Genomic DNA, 4,157 nt, shown 5'->3' with positions numbered 1-4,157 from the left:
AATGGGGCTAGAAACTCACCTGAACTCTGCTTCTTTCTTCTGATAGCTGTAAATCCCTTCTTTAACTGAGCTCGGCTGACTGTACAAGTTACACGTATCAATACTCGCCTGATCTAATCTGGTGGCCTAGTATTAGCTTACTTTTACTTATCGCTTTTAATTTATTTCCTCATCGAACTCGGCTTTAGGCGAAGTTAAACTTTAGGCGAACTTAGCTTTAGGCGAAGTTACCAACTAGGCGAACTTAGCTTTACAGCGAAGTTGCCAGCAGGCGAACTTGGCTTCAGGCGAACTTGGCTTCAGGCGAAGTTACCAGTTAGGCGAACTTAACGTTACAGCGAAGTTGCCATCAGGCGAACTTAGCTTGCAGGCGAAGTTCATCAGGCGAACTTAGCCTGCAGACGAAGTTCATCGTTTTGAAGGCGAAGTTGCCCAGATCAGCCGCTGTTCGGTTTCTGTCCAGCATTTTTGGGCGATTTTAACACCCTTGCTATGGTTCGACATCACCCACTACGTTCCCGACCATTTTCGGTCGTATCTACAATATAAAACTTAGATCTTTAAACTTCAAAGATCAAGAATCATACCTTTTTGAGCTTGTTTGGATCTCGTTTAACTTGTTAACACAACTAATCGCTCTCTCTCTCTCTCGGATCTGCCCGTTCCTCTCCTCGGATCTGCCCGGTTCCGGCCGCCGGCGAAGTTGTGGTGTAGTGTGTTTTTGGAGTGTGTTTGGAATAGGTGGAAATGGAAGATATTTTTGGGTTTAGGGGATATTTATATCCCTGAAATCCCATGGATCTAAGGCCCATTCTCGTTTAATCCATCTCAATTAATCCAAGTCCATGGTCCGCTCCTTACCCTATATTAATTAATCACGCGAAATCACTAAACATAACTTTCTTTATTCAACATTAAAATTTTAGGATGTTACAAGTCTCCCCTTCTTAAAGAGGTTTCATCCCCGAAACCAAATTTATTCCCTGTAAAAGGAAAACTTCTTATATTTACACACTTTATTGAATCGCCTTCGCTTTCTGAGTTATCCTTCTTACTCCCGACTTTGCAGCCATCGAATGGTGGTCTTGTGTTTTAGCTATTTAAGGTAGCTTGTCCATGAGACCCTCGAAGTACCAAGACTCATCTCATCCTTCCAAGGGCTCCGATTAGTACTTTTAACACTATTGTCTAAAACAACATTTCATCATAACATAATAATCATTCATAACCTACTCAATATATTACACGTCACTGATAACCATAAGTTTTAAACCTTAACACACAACAAGTCCTTAAGCAAAAGTAACTTAATAAAACCATTGTATGAACAATTATTCCTTCATCAAGCGTTCCTCTCTGTAGTTTCCCCAAGTCTTTATCTTTCCGCACCTCCCGCCCCTGATTCCTTGCAATCCCTAGCCATGTGGTCAGCTTTTCCGCATTTGTAGCACTTTGGACGATCAGGGCAGTCTCGAGAGTAATGCCCACCCTTTCCGCATCGATAGCACCTGTCTGTCCCAATCCTGCATTCCCCCGGGTGCACTCGCCCACACGTCTTACACGCATCCTTGTTCCCAACCTTGGCCTTCCTCTCATCAGTTGTTGTCACCACCTCGCCAGACCGCTTAGCAGAGGTAGCCCATTTCTTCTCCTTCTTTTCCCCCACCACCACATCGTTCTCAGTCAGGTCAGCATAAACCACTTCTGCAAGTTCAACAGCAGAGTCAAAAGTAGCAGGTTTATTTGCCCTGACAAACATGCGGACTTTTTGTGGCAATCCCCTCACATAACATCTGATTCTTTGACCTCAGTGTCAACCATATCAGGCACCAACCTAGATAGTCGGTTGAATTCAGTAGTATACTCACGATGCGTCATCATACCGGCCTTTAAATTCAGAAACTTCATCTCCGTCCTTTCAACCTCGGCATCTGCGCAGAACTTCTTCATCACCAACTCCTTCAGATCATCCCATCTCAACGCCTTGATCTCATCCCTAGTCTTTCCCTGCTCCACACCTTCCCACCAATACATAGGTTCTTCCTCAAATGACTGAGTAGCATAACCCACAGCTTGGTCGGGACGGCATTCGCTAATGCGGATAACCTTGTCCATAGCGGTTATCCATTGGAGAGTAGCGATTGCGTCTCCCAACCCAGTCAGCTTTGGCGGGTCGCATCCCTTGAAGGACTTATAGTTGCACCCACCTTGGCCTCTTTTCCTGTCATCGACCTTCACAGACTTGTCCTCACTCGAGGCCTCTCTTTCTCCTTCCCCATTCTTCCTACCATCACCACCCGCCCCTTCAGCAGCTCGTTCACGACTTCCAGCAGATCTTTCGGGATTCAGGTCCTTCACAGCAGCAACTACAGCTTGAACGATGGCTGCTTGAACTGCAGGGCTAAGTTGAACCTCTTCGTTGTTGTTCTGGTCTCCTCCAGCTGCGCTTCCTTCATCTTCGGTGTGGGAAGCTTCTTCTACCGAGGGTTGCCGGACAAGACGAGGCCTGCCACGACGTCCAGTGCGACCCCCAGTTTCCACAAATTCTCCAGCTCCAGCCATCAGTATTCTAAAAGGGAAAACACAAACATCATCACTCAAGGAACTATATAGTACAAGGATAGCAAGGCTAACAGGTAATAACAGTGGCCAGCTGTGACTAGCTGATCACATTGCTTTCCGTGTCCTATACACTTCCCTTTACGAGTCTTTTTGTGCTGGTTCTACTTAAGCAGTTAGTCAAATCAAACAATCAATTATTTCTATCCTTATCGTTCACATGTCTTTCCTTTCTCATTAACATATATCATTTAATCATACACTTTACCTTTACTGATCTTACTTGAGCGACACATGGCATTCTCGAACTGGCATCTTCTTCCCTTTCTTACTTAAATCCCATACTCTGTTCGAGTCTAAGCATGTAGGATGCTCAAATCTCTCGAACTTTGCTCTGATACCAACTTGTAAGGCCCCGAACCCGGTGACCCTACTTTAGCGTCGGATTTACTCATAAACACAGTTCTTCAAATCAGAGTTTATTAAAACTTTTCGCGGAATATAAAACATCAATCATTTGTTACAAAACATTAAATCTTTTCTTTGATACCATAACACAAAACTTTATATTTAAAACATCTTTACTTCTTTCTTCAGATGCCAGCCGTTCAATCCATGCCGTGTGTCATCCTCATGCTAACTCTATAATCAGCTCACCTGCGTGCATATTAAAAGTCAGCTACGCTGAGTGAGTTCTAGTTAATCGAACGCCATACAATACATACACATACACACATATCCGTAGATACATATCCATACTTCACTAGTTACCCTTCTGTTCTACATACATACTTGCTACCATACATACATACATATCTACAATCACTAACCTCAGTCTACCGAGAGTACGTTCATAGTTCACCGTCTATACCTGTACTCAAGGTCGTGAACACGTACAAGGTTCGCAGTCCTTACCTATGTTCACCATTTATGGTACGTACAAGGATCGCGGTCCTTCCCTATACCATAGTACATCCACAACACGTACAAGGTTCGCAGTCCTTCCCTATGTTGCAACCTAATTCATAGCACGTACGAGGTTCGCAGTCCTCCCCTATGCTACAAAATCAGCACGTATAAGGTTAACAGTCCTTTCCTATGCTGAAATACATCCACAACACGTACAAGGTTCGCAGTCCTTCCCTATGTTGCAACCTAATTCATAGCACGTACTAGGTTCGCAGTCCTCCCCTATGCTACAAAATCAGCACGTATAAGGTTCACAGTCCTTTCCTATGCTGAAATACATCCACAACACGTACAAGGTTCGCAGTCCTTCCCTATGTTGCAACCTAATTCATAGCACGTACGAGGTTCGCAGTCCTCCCCTATGCTACAAATACAGCACGTATAAGGTTCACAGTCCTTTCCTATGCTGACGCCTATCTACATTACGTATAAGGTTCGCAATCCTTATCTACGTTTACATATATCATCTACTTCACGTATAAGGCTCGCAGTCCTTAACTACGCCATCACTAGCCGAGTCTATGTCCGACAGAAGCTAGAGGGATTTGCCATCCTAACTTACTATGTCGAACGTAGAACTCACATGCCATTCGTGTACCTATATACACATACTTACATTATAACATAAG

The sequence above is a fragment of the Bidens hawaiensis genome, unplaced genomic scaffold (genome assembly GCF_021521415.1).
Source record: "Bidens hawaiensis isolate Kalapana, Puna unplaced genomic scaffold, B.hawaiensis_p1.1 tig00006781_1, whole genome shotgun sequence".
NCBI lineage: Eukaryota > Viridiplantae > Streptophyta > Magnoliopsida > Asterales > Asteraceae > Bidens > Bidens hawaiensis.
Note: the sequence above shows the minus strand (reverse complement) of the source record.